General features: G+C 42.0%; 1 protein-coding gene across 5 annotated transcripts in view; it reads left to right on the forward strand.

Annotated features, from left to right (window-relative positions):
- Positions 1-21,618, forward strand: part of BRD4 (bromodomain containing 4) — a 244,767-nt gene that overhangs the window by 1,396 nt on the left and 221,753 nt on the right. The window lies entirely within an intron of this gene.

A 21,618-nucleotide genomic window follows, 5' to 3' on the forward strand; every position in this document is an offset into this window, starting at 1 on the left:
GGAGATGGGGCGGGCCGGGCCGGTCTCTGCGGAGGGCCGTGCGGGGGCAGGTCGCTGGGGAGGGAGCGGCGATGCTGGTGCAGCAGGAGGAGGCAGCTCGGCGTTAAACCTTGTTCGCTGTAACCGACTGATACAGCTCGCCCCGGCCTGCTGGCGCTTGGCTGTCCGGCAAGCAGCTGCTGATGGAAGGTCCTCTTAGAGATTGCACAGCAACTGCGGCGCTAGCAGAGTCCCGTAAACCGGATTGAGGCGCTGATTCCGGTTTAAATGTGCCTGATGGGAAGAGAGACTTCGAACAATGTGTGCTTTTGATGAACCTTGCCCCTTTTTTTTTTTTTTTTCCTTGAAAGAGCGGTAACCTGAATTCTGGTGCACTTCAGAGTATAAACTGGTGCTGTTTACTACACTGGCTCTTCAGATTTTGTCATTTTGCAGTGTAGAAAAACAAATGTTCTCTCTTGGTGTGAAAGACTCAAACAAGTGGTAGTTACTATACAGTGATTATAGAAACAGTGGAACTGACTATACTGTGTATTTGGTGGTACATTCTGTATAGAGAATTTCTTAAACTACTGGTTTTAATCTTAGATGTAGTGAATCTAAAAAAAAATTCAAAAGTGTGGTTTATTTGATGTGGACTGTCCATTTAGTGTAGGGAATAAAAGTGTGTTGACATAGCTGTTTATATATTGTGAACTAGATAACTTGACATAGCCAGTTACAACAATTTTGCATTTAACTTTTTTCTACAACTCTTCTCTTCCCCCCCCCCCCCCCCCCCCCCCCCCCCCCCCCCCCCCCCCGCCCATGGCAGGACTAAGTATTATCATTCTAGACGGTCCCTGACAGTGAGAATTCTGCTAATATGAAATTGTGTGGCTAATATTTTCTTCCTGCCTGCAGTGCTTTTCCCACTATGACTGATTTTTTTTTCCCCCCAAATTGTTATCTAGATTATAGAATGTACCTTGAGTGTAAATAGTCTGTTCAGAAACAGAACTTCCTATTAAGAAGGCTGGTTCATATTTTGGAAAGGAGAGTTGGTAGTATGAGAGGAAAAGGAAGCTGACCTCCCCACTCTGAACTCTAGGGTACAGATGTGGGGACCTGCATGAAAGACCCCCTAAGCTTATTTTACCAGCTGAGGTTAAAAACTTTCCCAAGGCACAAACTTTGCCTTGTTCTTGAACATTATGCTTCTACCACCAAGTGATTTAGACAAAGAACAGGGAAAGGACCACTTGGAGTCCCTAGTTCCCCACAGACCAACTTGGGTTTCTTAGGACCCTAAAAACCCAATCAGATTCTGAAAAAACCAGCACTTCATTAGAAGAACAAAACAAAGATAAAAGAAACACTCTGTAAGATTAGAATGGAAGATAATCTTACAGGCAGTCAGATTCAAAACATAGAGAATGCCTCTAGGCAAAACCTTAAGTTACAAAAAGACACAAAAACAGGAATACACATTCCCTCCAGCACAGTGAATTTACAAGCCGAAACAAAGAAAACCACATTTTCTAGCCAGATTACTTATGAACTTTACAGGAGTTGGAGGCCTTGCATCCTTGATCTGTTCCCAGCAAAGGTATCACACAGACAGACAAAAGCCTCCCCCCCACCAGATTTGAAAGTACCTTGTCCCCGCATTGGTCATTTTGGGTCAGGTGCCAGCGAGGTTACCTTAGCTTCTTAACCCTTTACAGGTGAAAGGATTTTGCCTCTGGCCAGGAGGGATTTTATAGCACTGTATACAGAAAGGTGGTTACCCTTCCCTTTATATTTATGACACCCCTACTGACTGTAGTGTGTGGAAGAGGGAAAACTGTTCTAACTTCTAATACTCACTAACAACCACACACCACACAACAAAACCACTAACCCAGGAACCTATCCTTGCAACAAAGCCCCGTTGTCAACTGTGTCCGCATATCTATTCAGGGGACACTATCATAGGGCTTAATCACATCAGCCACACTAATCAGAGGCTGGTTCACCTGCACATCTACCAATGTGATATATGCCATCATGTGCCAGCAATGCCCCTCTGCCATGTACATTGGTCAAACTGGACAGTCTCTACGTAAAAGAATAAATGGACACAAATCAGACGTCAAGAATTATAACATTCAAAAACCAGTCGGAGAACACTTCAGTCTCTTTGGTCACTTGATTACAGACCTAAAAGTGGCAATTCTTCAACAAAAAAACTTCAAAAACAGACTCCAATGAGAGATTGCTGAATTGGAATTAAATTGCAAACTGGGTACAATTAACTTAGGCTTGAATAAAGACTGGGAGTGGATGTGTCTTTACACAAAGTAAAACTATTTCCCCATGTTTATTCAACCCTCCCCCCCCTTCCTAACATGTTCTTGTCAACTGCTGGAAATGGCCCACCTTGATTATCACTACAAAAGGTTTTTTCCCCCCGAGCTCTCCTGCTGGTAATATCTCACCTTACCTGATCACTCTTGTTACAGTATGTATGGGAACACCCATTGTTTCATGTTCTTTGTGTATATAAATCTCCCCACTGTATTTTCCACTGCATGCATCCGATGAAGTGAGCTGTAGCTCACGAAAGCTTATGCTCAAATTTGTTAGTCTCTAAGGTGCCACAAGTAGAATCATAGAATATCAGGGTTGGAAGGGACCTCAGGAGGTCATCTAGTCCAACCCCCTGCTCAAAGCAGGACCAGTCCCCAACTAAATCATCCCAGCAAGGGCTTTGTCAAGCCGCACCTTAAAAACCTCTAAGGATGGAGATTCCACCACCTCCCTAGGTAATGCATTCCAGTGTTTCACCACACTCCTAGTGAAAAAGTTTTTCCTAATATCCAACCTAAATCTCCCCCATTGCAACTTGAGACCATTACTCCTTGTTCTGTCATCTGCTACCACTGAGAACAGTCTAGAGCCATCTTCTTTGGAACCCCCTTTCAGGTAGTTGAAAGCAGCTATCAAATCCCCCCTCATTCTTCTCTTCTGTAGACTAAACATCCCCACTTCCCTCAGCCTCTCCTCATAAGTCATGTGTTCCAGTCCCCTAATCATTTTTGTTGCTCTCCGCTGGACTCTTTCCAATTTTTCCACATCCTTCTTGTAGTGTGGGGCCCAAAACTGGACACAGTACTCCAGATGAGGCCTCACCAATGTCGAATAGAGGGGAACGATCACGTCCCTCGATCTGCTGGCAATGCCCCTACTTATACATCCCAAAATGCCATTGGCCTTCTTGGCAACAAGGGCACACTGTTGATTCATGTCCAGCTTCTCATCCATTGTAACCCCTAGGTCCTTTTCTGCAGAACTGCTGCCGAGCCATTCGGTCCCTAGTCTGTAGCGGTGCATAAGTACTCCTTTTCTTTTTGCGGATACAGACTAACGCTGCTGCTACTCTGAAACCTGTTCTAACTTCAGTTAGACATGACAACCAGAATTTGCCTATTGAATATGCTGTCATTGCATTGTGATTGACTAGTGAAGTCTACTTAAAAGATAACCAGAGAAGCCAGATCTACTTGCACTGTTGGTAGTGTGGCTAAAATTCCTCTCTCATAGCTAAAGCAAAAGTATTTCAGTAATATTTTTATATTTTCATAGTTCCATTAATTGTTTATATAAAATATGAAGATTATTTTGTTTGCTTATTTTTTAGTAACTTTTTTTCTTTTCCTGCTGCTTGTTAATAATGTAAAGCAAAACTATTGTCTGTCCTGGAACTGGATTGATGTCAAGAATGAGTCAGAATACAGCTTTATCTTCCTTTAAATACTACCAATGTTCACACTGTGTTCTTTACCTAAATAGTGCCGTATATCTTATCTTAAAATTAAAAATGGACAAAAATTAGGTGTCACTTAAATAGTTAACTTTCAATAAGCCTTGTTAAATCTTTTTTTTTTTTTTTGAGACTTTATTTCCGTGAAGTTCTTGTTTAGCAATGCTTCTGTAGAAAGTTGTTTTAATCTAAAGTTTTAGTGTCGTTCAGACTTATTGCACATTTTATAAAAACAGATTGGAGACTGGGAAAATAGCTGGAAAATGTAGGAAGTGCATGTGCTGTAGAATAGATCTTTGTTTGAAATGCATACTATACTGGGATGGAAAGAATTAAGCTGACAAATGCATGGCAAATGTTTACCAGACAGCCAAGATCATGAATAATCACCAGTGGTTGTTTATGACACTGTTATAGTATGGATAGATGGTTAGTGTTCTATTAGATGCATGTAAACTTAATTCTGCAGGCTACTTTGGATGTGGGGTTCTCTGTTGTATTTACAGAACATTTTTCATAAAAATAGAATAAAATGGTGGAGGGACTTTAAAAATCATTGATTTACACTAGCTTTGTAAAGCCCCAACTTAATTTGAAAATTTATGGTATGGCTTGCAATTTTAGGTTAAATTGATTATGAATTAAGTTTTATAAATGCTGGTTTTAAACTGTTCAGTGTCACTACGATAGGGTATTTTTGAACTTTACAAAACTGCTTCAGGCAAAAAACGAAAATTCCATCATACAAACACTTAAGCACTTCACTGCATGATTAGTTTGATTTCAGTAGCAGAAGTGCTTTCAGAATGGAGCCTTAATACTGTTTTTATTGAAAATTTATATTCATACGAAGTGGAATAAAATCTTCGTCACTATGAAAGTTGCGTCATTGTTAACCTTGAAAAGCTTAGTATTTCAAGATGTTAACAAAGTTGAAAATTTTGATTTTTTTATACATACAGTCTTGCAAAATGTTAATATCAGTAATGTAACATTTTAAACAATTACAGTTAATGAGCAAAGGTCAGAGTTGTTACTGTTGCATCCAGTTATTGAAATTCACAGAGGGGGTCTTGAAGTCATTCAAAAATAAAATGCTGAAAACAAAAATCAACTTTGAAGTTGTCCTGATGCAGTTTCTAATCTTTATGTGCACCAGGTGAAATGATGAAAATACTCATTCAGAGTTGACAGAACCCTTAGCAGTTAATTGACACTACTTTCATGATCATATACATGAGATTATCATTACTGGATAGCTGTTACAATACTCAACTGGTGAACATGACTTTTTTTAAATTGAGGCAGCTGGCTTGCAGTTCAACTATTGTTGGCAGAAAACCTACTTTCATCATAAACCTATTAATCTAAATAGTCAAGTGCAGGTGTTTGGTTCTGCTGCTGTGAGTGGAACCAGCACATGCAGAAATTGTTCATATATTTTAGAAAATAATGAGGACTTGCAATTAATGATAAAATGCATGTTCTGCATTTTAATAATTGTTCGTCTTCCTCCATGCTTTAGTAGCTTCAGCAATGGAACACGAACTTCTCTATACAAAACCGTTACTACTGGCTTCAGTATTTTGAACAATTTTCTAGTGAATTTTTTTCTGGTCAGTAAAATCCACACCCCTGAGTGACAGTTATACTGACCTTACTCCTGGTGTAGGCAGCACTGTCTTGATGAGAGGGCTTCTCCCGTTGACATAACTAATACTTCTTGGGGAGGTGGGTTACCTGTGCCGACAGTAGAAGCCTTCCCATTTTTTTTAGGTAGTGTCTTCACTGAAGCACTGCAGTGGCGCAGTTGCAGCCTTTTAAGCGTAAAGAAGCACTCAGTCTACATTCTTCATAGATCTTTATTCACTTGGATTAGTCTGAAACATACTTCTGCAGCTTGCTTACAAGTTTATTTCACCTTATTACTTGAGATGTGACATGTGCTGCCACCTTTCTGTTTTTGTATTTGGAAGCTGTAAAATGGCTGTTGAAAAATAACTTAATCAGAAATCCAGTTGTATGATCAAGGTCCTGTGTGGGTGGATCCCTGTACTTGTGCAAAGAAACGTTGAAGTCTTTGGGGATACAGGAGTCCATTGTGCAATCAGGAGCATAGATAGTATCTCACCTATCCTTTCAAATCTTTTGACAGTAGATTTAGCATGTGTGCAGAATCGGCATTTACTCTATCCTGCAAAGCTTTCTTAATCTTAGCCGCATTGTCTTCGTTTTTCTTCACAAACTAGTTGTCTCTTGTCTGTAGTGATTGTAGTCAGATGTTCAGATGAATGTGGATGACTGCAGGTATCAGTGCAGAAAGAGCTTTGTGTAAGCTCAAAAACTTCTCTCCCACCAACAGAAGTTGGTCCAGTAAAAGATATTCTCACCCACCTTGTCTTGCTTTAGTATGCAGTGTAAACAACGTAGATGGAAACTCCTGATGAGCCTTACGTTGTCCATGTTTTCCCACCATACATGAGAGTGCTGAGGTCACAAGCTTGATACACTAGCATTTTGGTCTTGCTGGTAAGCTTTGAGTTGTTCCGTGCTCTTTTAGTTAGTCTGCTGAAGGTGGTGGCAGCCTTTCCAATGCGAACATTTAGTTCTTCACCAGTGAGAGGTTGGTGGTCACTGTAGAACCTAAATAGCTGAACTTTTGGACTACTTCTAGCTGGTTTGCATTTAAGGTAGTTGAATGATCTTGTGAAACTCTCTGTCCTAATAGAACGGTTTTCTTGATGCTGATGGTGAGAGCAAATGCCTGACAGGTACTTGAAAGGTGGTCCAGGAATTTTTATAGTAGATCTTCATTATGGGTTATGAGGGCAGCATCATCAGCAAATAGAGGGTCACTGATTAGCACCTTTTTGAGTTTGGTCTTTGACTTATGTTGGGACAAGTTGAAGAGTTTCCCATCTGATCTTGTGTGGATATACACTCCATCTTTCATGTCCATAAACGCACAGTTCAAGAGTACTGAGAAGATGCCAAAGAGTGTAGGGGCAAGAACACATCCTTGCCTCACTCTGCTTTTCATCTTAAAGCTGTCTGAAGTGGGCCCATGAGACTGGACAGTTGCTCTCATGTTGTTGTGGAATGAGGGTTTGTGGGCATCCTATCTCTTCTAGTATTGCAAATAGATCTGCTCTGCTGACTATGTCGAATGCTTTGTTAGGTCCACAAAGGAGATGTACGATGGTCGGTTTTGCTCTCTGCACTTTTCTTGGAGTTGATGCAGCCCTGAATCTGCACTGTGATTCAGGATAGACACAATTCACCAGCTGTTGTAGGTGCAGTAAGATAACTTTTGCGAAAGTGTTTCTCGCTACACTTAGTAATGAGGTCACAGAATCATAGAATATCAGGGTTGGAAGGGACCTCAGGAGGTCATCTAGTAGTTCAACCCCCTGCTCAAAGCAGGACCAATCCCCAACTAAATCATCCCAGCCAGGGCTTAAAAACCTCTAAGGAAGGAGATTCCACCACCTCCCTAGGTAATGCATTCCAGTGCACTCAAAAACAAAACAATGTAGAACTTTAGAGCGTACAAGTCCACTCAGTCCTGCTTCAGCCAGTTGCTCAGACAAACATATTTGGTTACATTTGCAGGAGATAATGGTGACTGCTTCTTGTTTAGAATGTCGCCTGAAAGTGAGAACAGGCACTGTTGTAACTGGCATCCCAATATATTTATGTGCCAGATGCGATAAAGATTCATATGTCCCTTTCTTCTTCAACCACCATTCCAGAGGATATGCGTCCATGCTGATGGTGGGTTCTGCTTGATAACAGTCGAGAGCAGTGTGGACCGATGCATGTTCATTTTCATCATTTGAGTCAGATGCCACCAGCAGAAGGTTGATTATTATTGTTATTATTTATTATTTTTTTGGTGATTTGGGTTCTGTAGTTTCCATATCAGAGTGTTGCTCTTTTAAGACTCCTGAAAGCATGCTCCACACCTTGTCCCTCTCAAATTTTGGATGGCACTTCACTTGACGCAAGATTTAAGCATCTGCTGTAGCTATTTTTAGAAATCTCACACTGGTACCCTCTTTGCGTTTTGTTAAATCTGCAGTAACGGTATTCATAAATCAAACAACATGTGCTGGGTCATCATCCGAGACTGCTATAACATTAAATATATGGCAGAATGCAGGTAAAACAGAGCAGGGGAACATACAGTTCTCCCCCAAGGAGTTCAGTCACAAATTTAATTAACAAACACTTTTTTCCTCCCTCCCCCCCCAACATTGTCAGCCTGGAAGCATGTTCTCCGGAGTGTTGGCTGAAGCATGAAGGGGCATACGAATATTTATTGTATTTGGCACATAAATACCTTGCAACGTTGGCTACAAAAGTCCCATGCGAATGCCTGTTCTCACTTTCAGGGGACGTTGTAAATAAGAAGCAGGCAGCAGTATCTCCTGTCAATGTAAACAAACTTGTTAGTCTTAGCGATTGGCTGAACAAGATGTAGGACTGAATAAACTTGTATTCTCTAAAGTTTTACATTGTTTTGTTTTTGAGTGCAGTTATGTAACAAAAATCTACATTTGTAAGTTACACTTTCACAATAGAGATTGCACTACAGTACTTCTATTTTACAGTGCAAATATTTATAATAAAAATAATATAAAGTGAGAACTGTACACTTTGTATTCTGTGTTGTAATTGAAATCAGTATATTTGAAAATTTATAAAAACATCCAAAATATTTAATAAATTTCAATTGGTATTCTATTGTTTAACTGTGCGATTAATCAAGATTAATTTTTTAATTGCAGTTAATTTTTTTGAGTTAATCGTGTGAGTTAACTGCGATTAATCAGGAGCCCAAATAAATATAGTCTGAATCTATAAAAAGGGAAATAAGGACAACCCAGGGAATCACAGACCAGTCAGCTTAACTTCAGTACACAGAAAGGTAATGGAGCAAATAATTAAGCAATGAATTTTCAAGCACTTAGAAGATAATAAGATAAGTAACAATCAGCATGGATTTGTCAAGAACAGATCATATCAAATCAACCTAATAGCTTTCTTTGACAGGGTAATGGGCCTTGTGGGTAGGGGGAAGAGGTAGATGTGGTATACCTTGACTTTAGTAAGGCTTTTGATTCTGTCTTGCATGACTTTCTCATAAACAAACTTGAGAAACACAACTTAGATGGAGCTACTATAAAGGGGGTGCATAACTGGTTGGAAAACCATTCCCAGAGAGTAGTTACAAGTGGTTCAGTCAGGCTGGAAGGTATATTGAGTGGAGTCCCACAGGGATCAGTTCTGAGTCCGGTTCTGTTCAATATCTTCATCAATGATTTAGATAATGGCATATAGAGAATACACTTATAAAGTTTGTGGATGATACCAAGCTGGGAGGGGTGCATGTGCTTTGGAGGATAGGATTAAAATTCAGAATGATCTGGACAAACTGGAGAAATGGTCTCAAGTAAATAGAAAACATGACCTTTGAGGGAAGGTTGAAAAAATTGGGTTTGTTTACTCTGGAAAAGAGAAGATTGAGGGGAGACATCAGTTTTCAAGTACATAACAGGTTGTTACAAGGAAGAGGGAGAAAAATTGTTTTTCTTAACCTCTGAGGATAGGACAAGAAGCAATGGGCTTAAATTGCAGCAAGGGAAGTTTAGGTTGGACATTAGGAAAAACTTCCTAAACTGTTAAGGTTGTTAAGCACTGGAGTAAATTGCCTAGGGAGGTTGTGGAATCTTCATCATTGGAAATTTTTAAGAGCAGGTTAGACAAACACCTGTTAGGGATGGTCTAGATAATGCTTAGTCCTGCAATGAGTGCAGGGGACTGGACTAGATGACTTCCAGTCCTTTCATTCTATGGTCTATGCTATACAGGAAGTCAGATTCAGTGATTGCAACTGTCCCTTCTGGCATTGGAATCTATGAAGGCCTTCCAGACACTACACGGTGCAATGCCTCAGACCTCAGTGGTTCAGGAGCCAAATTAGCTATTAACATTACTCTAAAGAGCCACAGTGGTATGAATTCATTGTTTCATTTACTGTGGTAACTATATATTCATATTTGAAACAATATGACAGGGAAATATTTAGTTTATATATAGATATTATTCTCAGATTAAGTTACGGACCAAGTACTTTATCAAGTACAATTGGTTAATAACAGTAAAAGCACCCTGATTAGTTGTTCATTAAATATTTTAATATCAAGTGCTGCAAAGAACTGCAGGAGACACATAGAAGAGCCACTTGCGGCTCAAGAGCCACAGTCCGAGTATCACTGGTCTAGATTGTTGTTCACCGATTACCACTGTGGTATGTGATCCCTTAACTCATTTAACTGGACTTGAGTTAACACTGCATGTGTGCACAAAAAACTTGAGTTAGCAGGGAGTCAACAAGGTTTCTTGACATTTCAATATACTTCTATCTAGCCAAAGCAAAAAGTCACTCAAGATGCTTATCTTCTATGGTAAAATGCTTGACAGTTTTGAATGATCTACACATATAACTTCTGTGGAAGCTTTGCGCAGTCAAAGTTCATTGACTAGTCTAGTCAGTTTCTCCCACCCCAAAAAGTAATTCTGCACTTGAGCTCTCTCCCATTCACTGGATCATGCTGATGCTGATCCAAAAAAAATCAAGAGCAAGAAAAACAGAGAGACTGCTAGTGTTGCTTTGGATAGCCCTTTTTTCCCGACAAAAGAATGGGATACTTATCGCTAAAGTTTAAAGGTGTCTTTTGATCATCTACTATCATAAAATCATAGGACTGGAAGGGAACTCGAGAGGTCGTGTAGTCCAGTCCCCTGCACTCATGGCAGGACTAAGTATTATCTAGACCATCCCTGACAGGTGTTTGTCTAACCTGCTCTGAAGAATGTCCAGTGATGGAGATTCCATAACCTACCTACGTAATTTATTCTGGTGCTTAGCCACCCTGATAGGAAGTTTTTCCTAATGTCCAACCTAAGCTGCTCTTGCTGCTATTTGAGTCCATTGCTTCTTGTCCTATCCTCAGAGGTTAAGGAGAATTTTTTTTCTCCCTCTTCTTCCTAATGACCTTTTATGTACTTAAAAACGGTTATGTCCCCCCCTCAGTCTATTCTCCAGACTAAACAAACCCAATTTTTTAAATCTTTCCTCATAAGTCATGTATTCTATACCTTTAATAATTTTTGTTGCTCTTCTCTGGACTCTCTCCAGTTTGTCCACATCGTTCCTAAAATGTGGTGCCCAGAACTGGACACAATACTCCAGTTGAGGCCTAATCAGCGCAGAGTAGAGCGGAAGAATTACTTCTCGTGTCTTGCTTACAACACTCCTGCTAATACATCCCAGAATGATGTTGGTTTTTTTGCAACAGCGTTACCCTGTTGACTCATATTTAGCTTGTGGTCCACTATGACCCCCAGATCCCTTTCTGCAATACTTCTTCCTAGACAGTCATTTCCTATTTTGTATGTGTGCAACTGATTGTTCCTTCCTAAATGGAGTACTTTGCATTTGTCCTTATTGAATTTCATCCTATTTACTTCAAACCATTTCTCCAGTTTGTCCAGATCATTTTGTATTTTAATCCTATCCTCCAAAGCACTTGCAACCCCTCCCAGCTTTGTATCGTCCACAACCTTTATAAGTGTACTCTATGCCATTATCTAAATCACTGATGAAGATATTGAACAGAACCGGACCCAGAATTGATCCCTGTGGGACCCCACAGCACGACTGTGAACCACTGATGATTACTCTCTGGGAACTGTTTTCCAACCAGTTTTGCACCCACCTTATAGTAGCTCTATCTAGGTTGTATTTCCCTAGTTTATGACAGGTTTCAGAGTAGCAGCCGTTTTAGTCTGTATCCGCAAAAAAAACAGCTTTCTTTGACAGGGTAACAAGCCTTGTGAATAGGGGGGAAGTGGCAGACATGGTATATCTTGACTTCAGTAAAGCTTTTGATACTGTCTCGCATGACCTTCTCATAAACTTTTCTGATGAAGTGAGCTGTAGCTCACGAAAGTTTATGCTCAAATAAATTTGTTAGTCTCTAAGGTGCCACACAGTACTCCTTTTCTTTTTGCAAATACAGACTAACACGGCTGTTACTCTGAAAAAAAACAGTAGTACTTGTGGCACCTTAGAGACTAACAAATTTATTAGAGCATAAGCTTTTGTGGGCTAAAGCTCACTTCATCGGAGAAGTTTATGAGAAGGTCATGCGAGACAGTATCAAAAACTTTACTGAAGTCAAGATATACCATGTCTGCCACTTCCCCCCTATTCACAAGGCTTGTTACCCTGTCAAAGAAAGCTGTCAGGTTGGTTTGACATGATTTATTCTTGACAGATCCATGCTGACTGTTACTTATCACCTTATTATTTTCTAGATGTTTGCAAATTGACTGCTTAATCATTGCTTCCCCAAAATAATTCCTAGAGTACATGTTTTAGAAAAACATCCAATCTTGTTTTAAAAATTCTCATTGATGGAGAATCCAAAACTGTCAGTGATGGAGAATCTGCAAAGTTACATAGGGGGGCTAAGTCCCATTTTCAGAAGTGACTTAGGCATGTAGGAGTCTAAACCCTGTTGACTTTCAATGGGGTTGAAAGCTGAGCAGAGCATTGTTTAAATACCTTTAAAAATCTGGGCCTATGTACTTCATATTCACTACAGTTTGAAGGTTTGGATCTTTCAGGAGGTAGCTAGTGAACTCAAATTCTGAATCTTCATAATTCTTTGGATGTGCTTAGCCTACGCAAAGGCTTAAGAGGGGTTATGATGTACCCAGGAAACATCCATTCATATTTTGGTACATTTATTAGTAAGTATTAGATATAAAAACTTTATGGTCCTAGGCATCAGAGTAAGTTAACTAGGATTTCTTAGAAGAGGCTGAATTCAGTCTCTAGCATTCATAATAATTCAGTACTGTGTGGTTGTATTTTAATTTGTGAAATCAAAGAAATTATCACAGGTCACTAGTTCTTGCACATAGAAGAAAATAGCTGGATGTTAGTACAGTAACTTCTCACTTAAAGTCGTCCCAACAATGTTGTTTCATTACGTTGATCAGTTAGAGAACAGGCTCATTTAAGGTTGTGCAATACTCACTTATAATGTTGTTTGGCAGCTACCTGCTTTGTCCATTGTTTGCAGAAAAAGCAGCCCGTTGGAGCTAGTTGGTGTGCGCTTGGAACCAGGGTGGACCAGCAGTCCCCCTATCAGCTCCCCCAAGTTCCCTGTGTGGCAGGCTATCAATTGCAGGGCAGTTCAGCTGTCCCTCCCCCCTCTGCCTTGGAGCTGCTCCTGAGAGCCTCCTGCTTGCGCTGTGTGTGGAGGGGGCGGGGGGGGAAGAGGAGGAAGAGGCTAATGTCAGGGTGTTCCCCGCTCCTGCCCCCCCCTCCTTTACCCCATCTCCACAGAGCTGGGGGGTGGGGACACATGACAGGGCTCAGGACTGAGGGAGCTTGCTGGCAGCAGCTACTGTGTCAACTTGCTGATCTACGTAAAAAGGCAGTGTACTTAGTGGGATCAGGGTACTTAAAGGGGCAATGCATCTCTCTCTCTCTCACACACGGTGTGTGTCTCTGTCTCTCTCTGCCATGCTATCTCCCCTCCCTCCATTCGTGCTGTCTTGTAGAGTGTGAGGCTACATTAACAATGTGTTAACCCTTGAGGGCTCAGGCGAGTGCTAGTTCATCATTTTGCAGTAAGGCATTCCCTGGGAAATATCCCACCCTCTTACTTCACCGCCTCAACCAAGCTTCACAATCATCATTGCTGTGTACAGTATTAAATTGTTAAATTGTGCGTGTGTGTTTGTGTGTATATATTATATACTCTTTTGTCTGGCGAAAAAAAAATTCCCTGGATCCCCCATTTACATTATTTATTCGTATGAGGAAATTGGATTCGCTTAACATTTCGCTTAAAGTAGCATTTTTCAGGAACATAACTACAGTGTTAAGCGAGGAGTTACTGAATATATACGGAAACTTGAGAGAATGATGTAGCGTATGTGGAAAAACCAGTGGGAATCTACAAGAATCCATAGCTCAGTGGTTTGAGCATTGGCCTACTAAACCCAGGGTTGTGAGTTCAGTCCTTGAGGTGGGCCTGGTCCTTGAGGTGGGGATTGGTCCTGCTTTGAGCAGGGGGTTGGACTAGATGACCTCCTGAGGTCCCTTCCAATGCTGATATTCTATGATTCTATGTTAGCTATACCGTAGCAGCAACTTTTTTTTTTTAAAGTAAAATGACACCTTGGGTCAAGGTCATGGTTAAATTCTTGCTGCAGTTAATCATAGTTTTGACTTCTACAGGCCAGGAGTTACTTAGCAGCAATGATGATGGTTAGTTGTTGACTAACTGCTATTTTGTGAAAGCTTCAGACAGTAGCAGTAGAGTTTACTAGAGTGGGTTGTCTGCAGACTTCAGAAGACAACACTGCATCTTTTATATTCAGAAAGCTGTTGTCACAATCAAGAGCTTTCTGAATATAAACTTTAGAAACTTGGTTTTTAAAAATAAAATTCCATTTTCAAAACTGATGGCCCAGATCTTCTCCTTCACTCATATAGTGGATAGCTCAGCCTTGGGATGCATTCAGTCCTCTGCCTCTAAGGTAGTAAACTGGATGACCAATGAGAACATAGGGGAATGAGTCTCAATTTCAGAAATAATAAAACTTCCTGTAAAAAAATTATAGTGAAAACCATGTATTCCTATCAGAAAGGAAAAGCTGCAGGAATGGTATTTGATACTTGGCAAACTGTTGCTAAATCAGGAATTAAAAGTGGCAAATGGACACGAGGGATAAAATCCCATACCTGCTGTGACTCTTGTAGTGTGTGCATTATCATACCTATCTCTTGCCAGATATGAGGTTTCCTCCTTTTTATACTTGTAGAGTTTGTCATGTAAATAAAATCGGAGTTTTGTGGCTTCAGCATCTTAACCTGAAAGTGGAAAGGTTATATATTATTAGTCTTGTGCACCATCTCCTTAAACTGAAATAATCATCTACTTTCCACACTTTAGAACTGCCACGGCTTTTTAAAGAGCTTTCTGCTGATGTCTTTATTGATGCTCTTGGGGAGCAGTGCTTGCTTCTAGTTTTCTTTAATTCTTTTTAATGGAATTGCGTTGCTTAGCTCCGTTTCCAGCTTTTTGCCTTTCCAGGAGGGTTTTTCCCATCACTGAGTGATCTTTGTTGCAACTAATGTAACTCTTCAGCTGCATGTATATTAATGTCTTCCACGCACAAGGAAGATTGCAAAGTACAATTGAAGGGCTCTACACCAGGAGTCGGCAGCCTTTCAGAAGTGGTGTGCCGAGTCTTCGTTTATTCACTTTAATTTAAAGTTTTGTGTGCCAGTAATACATTTTAATGTTTTTTAGGAGGTCTGTCTCTATAAGTCTATATATTATATAACTAAACTACTGTCGTATGTTAAGTAAACAAGGTTTCAAAATGTTTAAGAAGCTTCATTTAAAATTAAATTAAAATGCTGATCTTACGCTGCCGCCCCACTCAGCCCGCTGCCAGCTTGGGGTTCCGTTCACCTAGGCCAGCAGCAGGCTGAGCAGGGCCTGCAGCTGGGACCCAGGCTGGCAAGGGGCCGGCAGCCGGGACCCCAGACCGGCAGTGGGCTGAGCGGCTCAGCCCACTGCTGGTCTGGGGTTCCGTACGCCGGCTCCTGCCAGCCAGGGTCCCGGCCGCTGGCCCCACTCAGCCTGCTGCTGGTCTCGGATCCCAGCCCTGCCCACATAGAGCGGGTACCTAGCTTCTCCCTAGTTCTAGCCCATTCTCTTCCTCTCTCTCTGGACTGAGCTGAGGGTGGGAGTGCACTGAGCACAGGGCTGGGGGTGAAGGAGCAGGCTGGGGGATGTGGTGTAGGGTCTGTCCAAGAGCTAGAATGAGGGAGGGGGCTCAGGGTTGGGGCAGGAGGTTTGGGTGTGGAGTGCTTACCTGGGCAGCTCCCATTTGGTGTGAGGGGTGCAGGAGCTCCTCTTCGGTGCTCAGGGTGGGGGTAGGAATGTGGGGGGTGCAAGAGTCAGGGCATGGCGTGTGAGGAGGGTGCAGGAGTCAGGGCTGGGAGCGTGTGAGGAGGGTGCAGAGGTCAGGGCAGTGGGCTGGGGTGTGGGCTAGGGTCATGGGGGTGCTCCCAGCCCCCTGCCCAGAGCAGCTCACAGCAGGTGGCTGGAGGGGATATGCCCTGATTCCATTCCCCGTCCCCACGGCCCCATCCCCACTTCTTCTCCGTGTCCTCTCTGGAGCAGCGAGCGCGCTGCAACTCCGCTTCTCCCCCTTCCTCACAAGGGCCATCAGCTGATCAGTGGCAGGGAGGGAGAGGAGGAGGGGCAGGAACCCAGCACGCTGGGGGAAGAGGCGGAGGAGGGGGGAGCTTGCCTGCCCTGCAGCAGCAGCTGGCTGGACCAAGCTTCTTCACCCTACCCCCACCGGGGTGGAGAAGAGCGGGCTGGGGCAGCAGGATTTTTAATGGTATGGTGCCGCCTGCTGGTGGCCACTCTCAGCCCGCTGCTGGCCTGGGTTTGGCAGCGGGCTGAGCAGGGCTGGCGGCTGGGACCCGGCAGGCAGCAGCTTGCCATTAAAAATCCACTCCCGGTGCTGTCTTTGGCACGTGTACCATAGGTTGCCGACCCCTGCTCTACACAAAACACTTAACAGCTGGTCTAATGATTGACTGATGTCACTTAGTGCAGCCAGGCAGCCTGAAGGATGAGCAGAATGGTGTGTCTCCAGATAAAATGTAGAATATCACTAAAATGAAAACAAGAAGTGCTCACAGATAGCAATGAAGACTCAGGCAAGCACTCTAAAACCTTGACTTTAAGTGGTAACTTGGGAATGCAAATGTGAGACTTCCTCTGGCGAGTTTGACAAGTTAAATATGAAACATATTATTTTTAAAGTCTCTTTCTGAAACTTCTAATTCCATGATATCTTTCAAGCGCTACATGACATTTCTGTATTAATATTTTTCTGCTAGAAAGCATACAGAGATCTGGGTGTGCCTGTCTCATCTGCAAAGAAATCTGGTATCATATATTTGTTGGTTGGTCATCCAAGTAGAATGTTGCAGTTTTAGGGAATGTGGGAAGACATCCTTTTTATGATCAGGATGACAGTTAAAGACTACATTAATCCAATTCAGGATTGAGACTTAATATGTTCATGAAACATTTTTTAAAAATGAACTAAAATTGACCTCCCTTATCTCCTGAGAGGCTATTCTGTGTTCTTATTGATGAGCTGGATTTCAGGTATGTCAAGGTTCCTTCCCCACTCTGAACTCTAGGGTACAGATGTGGGGACCTGCATGAAAGACCCCCTAAGATTATTCTTACCAGTTTAGGTTAAAAACTTCCCCAAGGTACAAACTTTGCCTTGTCCTTGAACCCTATGCTGCCACCACCAAGTGTGTTAAATAACAGGGAAAGAACCCACTGGAGACGTCTTTTCCCCAAGCCCTACACCCCCTTTCCTGGGGAAGTCTTGATAAAAATCCTCACCAATCTGTACAGGTGAACACAGACCCAAACCCTTGGATCTTAAGAACAATGAAAAATCAATCAGGTTCTTAAAAGAAGAATTTTAATTAAAGAAAAGTAAAAGAATCACCTCTGTAAACTCAGGATGGTAAATACCTTACAAAGTAATCAGATTCAAAACATAGAGAATCCCTCTAGGGAAAACCTTAAGTTACAAAAAGACACAAAAACAGGAATATACATTCCATTCAGCACAACCTATTTTACCAGCCATTTAACAAAAGGAAATCTAATGCATTTCTAGCTAGATTACTTACTAACTTAACAGAAGTTCTGAGGAGTTATGAAGAGCATTCCTGATCTGTTCCCGGCAAAAGCATCCCACAGACAGCTTTTGTTCCCCTCCGTCCAGCTTTGAAAGTAACTTGTCTACTCTTTGGTCATTTTGGTCACGTGCCAGCGAGGTTATCTTAGCTTCTTAACCCTTTACAGGTAAAAGGGTTTTGCCTCTGGCCAGGAGGGATTTTATAGTTCTGTATACAGAAAGGTGGTTACCCTTCCCTTTATATTTATGACAAGGTATATGGCCCAAACTTGTTTTTTTGCTACTTCATTTTATTTCTCTTTGCTAATCTCTGAACCACCCTAAATAATTCCTCCTGCAATGTTGATCCACTTCAAATAACTGTAGGTAGCTGTCAAATTGCCTCAAGGCATCTTTTAGCAAAGCTATGGATATTTCACTCCCCATGCTTGTAGGAAAAGTCTGTCATGTGCTTGTTATCAAATGCTGTATTTTCATTTGCAGTCCATTGTAGAGGAAGACAAACCCTCAAATATAGCTACACTGAAAATGTGACATAGAAAACTTGGCATTCACATGTTATCAGAGTAGGATTTTTTCATTTTCATTATCTTGCCTTCACAAAAGGAATGTGCTGGGAATAGAATATTTGTTCTTACATAGCTGGCGCATGCATTTTAGACCTACTAGTTTTAAATTGTTTTTACAAACAAAATGTATGTCACTGGAAATGTTCACATAAATAAGGGTTGCTTTATCTGTCTACAGTTTTGTAAATAATGAAACATGGGGACATATTCCTAAATGCATTCACACTTAAAAATATTGGCTGAGGGCTCCATGCCATACTTTCAGAATGACAATATGAACAAACTCCATTGATCACGTTACTGTGTGGGAGCATGGCTTGCCCATGCCTGGACCCAATAGCATTCGTGAATATCCTCTCGTGTACTTGACCAGTGCAGGGGGGTTCACCAGCCACGTTTAATGATCTGCCAAATCTTGCCTTTTCAGGAAATAATCCCTCTTATTGATGTGCTTGTGAGCACCTGCAGAGCCAGTAGTGTCAGCAGATAATGGGTATATGAATACCAACACAGTTTGGCCCAGCTACTGAAATGTATCGATTTTGAGAATTAGTTGCCTTTGATATATGAAGTACAGCACTTTTGGTTGTACAAACCTCCACCACAGTGGGACTTGTTGACCCCAAACTGGCCACCAGCAAACCTGTAACAGACCAGCTTCTACAGGGTAACTATTGCATACCTCTGTACTTGTATTAGGGCTCTCATCCTGGTGGTCTCACATGTCTGGACCTGCCTGAGTGCTTCAGAATTCTAGGAAAGTGGCTTTCTTCATCCAGAAGTTCTGCAGCCACTGCTGATCATCTGAGACCCAGAGAACCACATCGTCCTACCAGTCTGTGCTTCTGGGTCTAGTTCAAAACTGTTGCTTAATGGTGATGAAGTGCTCACTAAGATACCATGCAGCTACTCATGAACTGGTGCATTCAAGTCCTTTTCCTGTTGATTGCACAACTGCTGAGCTCTCCCCTGGCAATGATAGAACACTTCCCGCTGCCTATTTGCAGCTGCTTCTGATGCCAACTATATCTTCACATCTAGGAAAACTTTCTTCTAGTGACAGTGCTTTTGCTTTGTGAGGAAGCTGTATGCCACATAAAGCTGTTTCCACAGCTACCAGCTGTCAGCTGGGGTCTTCATTGACTTCTGGACTTATTCAGAAATATGAGGGATGGTGGTGTTGGTAGATATGAGAGTTATACCTCCGTCCAAAAATGCGGGGTCCTGGTGGGCCATAAGTAGGGCCCTACCAAATTCACGGTCCATTTTGGTGAATTTGATGGCCAGGGGTTTTTAAAATTAGTCACTTTCATGTTTTTCAGATCTTTACACGAGAAATTTCATGGTGTTGTAACTGTGGGGGTCCCGACACAAAAGGGGGCCAGGGTGGGAGGGTCTCAAGATTATTGTAGAGGGGTCATGGGATTGCCACCCTTACTTCTGCCCTGCTGCTGGCAGAGGCACTGTCTTCAGGGCTGGGCAGCAGAGAGGAAAGCTCTTGGCCAGGCGTTGTAAGTGTATGGGTGGTGGGTTACCATATGTCCAGTTTATGGAGGTGATGGAGCTGCAGTGTCCCCGCGTGGGGCAGTGACAGCTGGAGCCTTGGAGCTTCCTGCAGCTGTGGGAGAGCTTGGAGGTGGGTCTGACTCACCCCAGGAGCGGTCCTTGCAGCGGAAGAGGAAGTCTGGTTCCTCTCCATCCCCAGCCAGGACTAGTAGCTGGAACCATGCACAGGGTAGGAGCCTCTGTCTGGGCACCAGATTTCACATGGGAGATTAGATTTCATGGTCCATGACACGTTTTTACGGCCATGAATTTGGTATGGTTCTAGCCATAAGCAGTCATTCACAGTGCTTTTAGTTTGAAGCAGTGAGGAGACCTCTGGGATATGTGCTTAGAAGGTGTTGCTGCTAAAATTATTGGGTGCGGCACTAGCATTGGACATATTGCATAACTGCAGTCCTGCTTACCATACGTGAATACTGTGTGCAGATGTAGTGATTCATAACAGTCTAGTTAGTTGTATTAGTTAACTTAGTAGAGTAGATGCAGCTGCATTGTAGGGGCTTTTAAAAGTCCCTCAATGAACCACTGGTATGGCTCCCATCCATCAAAGAGAAATAGCAACTAAAGTAAAATGCCATGAATTGGCTGGTGGATATAGGCTAGATCAATTTGGTTAATGATTTTTAGCAGAACTGGAAATATGCCAAAGATGACTCATCTTAAATAATAGGCTCTAGATTTTGAGTTCAGGGACTTGGTTTTGAGTTTGAACAATAGCCAAGTGGCAGTATTACAGTTTAGTGTTATAACTAATATTTGTCTCCATTAGTACACCTTTTTGAGATTATTTCTTAAGAAAATTGAATAGAGGCATAACAAAAAATAAATCTACATAAATGCTTAACAGTAGTGAACAAGTTTGTGTATAGCATTGTAGTCTGTCAGGCTACCAAAAAGTATGTGTGGTAGTTGCTGTGGAGTGTAACTGTTAGTTGTTCGGCATTAAAACTTAATGTGAGATACCAGCATTAGAATTCTTTGCATCACCCTATTGCAGTGGTTCTCAAACTTTTGTACTGGTGACCCCTTTCACATAGCAAGCTTCTGAGTGTGACTCCCCCCTTATGAATTAAAAACACTTTTTTATATATTTAACACCATTATAAATGCAGGAGGCAAAGCAGGGTTGGGGTGGAGGTTGCCAGCTCGCGACCCCCCATATAATAACCTCGTGACCCCCTGAGGGGTCCCGACCCCCAGTTTGAGAACCCCCTGTTCTATTGTGTGTGTCTGTCTGTCTGTCTCTCTCCCTCCCTCCCCACCCCCTTGCAGCTGCAAACAGTGGGTATTGCACTTGAGTACAGAAGTATTTTTTTCTCTGCCATCCTTGCTGTTGAGTGAAAGTGACTAAGATTACTTTGACAAAATTAGTTTCACTGGAGTGCTGTGAATTCTTCCTATACAGATGCTGATTTCTGGCTGTCCTATAGACAGCTATTGATCTGGTTAAGTTAAAATGTAGAATTGGATTAATTACTGGACAAGAGCAAGGGCTTGTGGAAGATGTATTTGTAGAAACAAATGTTCTTAAGGTGTGTTTTTTTTTAACCCTATATTTATTTATTTTTTTGAGGCTTTTGTCAATAAAACTTTTGTCAGTCAGGCGTGTGGAAACCAACACCCCCGCCCCCCCTGGACCAACATAAGTTTCACTGCCAAGTGCTGGTTTGGACAGCAGCTAACGTAGCTGCTGCCGCTCATTAGGGGTGGTTTAATTATGCCCCATCAGCATAGTGTGGCTACATGGGAGACTGTAAAGCGGCGCAGCAGCACAGCTGTGCTGCTGTAAGGTCTGTAGTGTAGACATAGCCTAATGCAGGGGTTCTCTCAACAAAATTTTTGGTGGCCTCAGAGTGC

The sequence above is a fragment of the Chelonia mydas genome, chromosome 20, assembly GCF_015237465.2.
Source record: "Chelonia mydas isolate rCheMyd1 chromosome 20, rCheMyd1.pri.v2, whole genome shotgun sequence".
Taxonomy (NCBI): domain Eukaryota; kingdom Metazoa; phylum Chordata; order Testudines; family Cheloniidae; genus Chelonia; species Chelonia mydas.